Below are 212 nucleotides of genomic sequence, written 5' to 3' on the forward strand. Positions count from 1 at the left end.
CATCCGACGGATGACCTGTCGGGAACGATGCGTTAACGGGGTGCATCGTTACACCTGTCACTTTTTTGAAGAAACTTCAGATTCATCTTTAACTTTACACTCTACTGCTTTGGATATAATATTAATTGAGAAAGATGAAACTGCAAATATTAACTACCATAAGTTCCCGCTGTTTGTCAATAGATGGTTCCAGCAGTAAGTGCTGGTCGATT

The sequence above is a fragment of the Mycetomoellerius zeteki genome, unplaced genomic scaffold (genome assembly GCF_001594055.1).
Source record: "Mycetomoellerius zeteki isolate Tzet28-1 unplaced genomic scaffold, Tzet1.0 scaffold732, whole genome shotgun sequence".
Classification (NCBI taxonomy): domain Eukaryota; kingdom Metazoa; phylum Arthropoda; class Insecta; order Hymenoptera; family Formicidae; genus Mycetomoellerius; species Mycetomoellerius zeteki.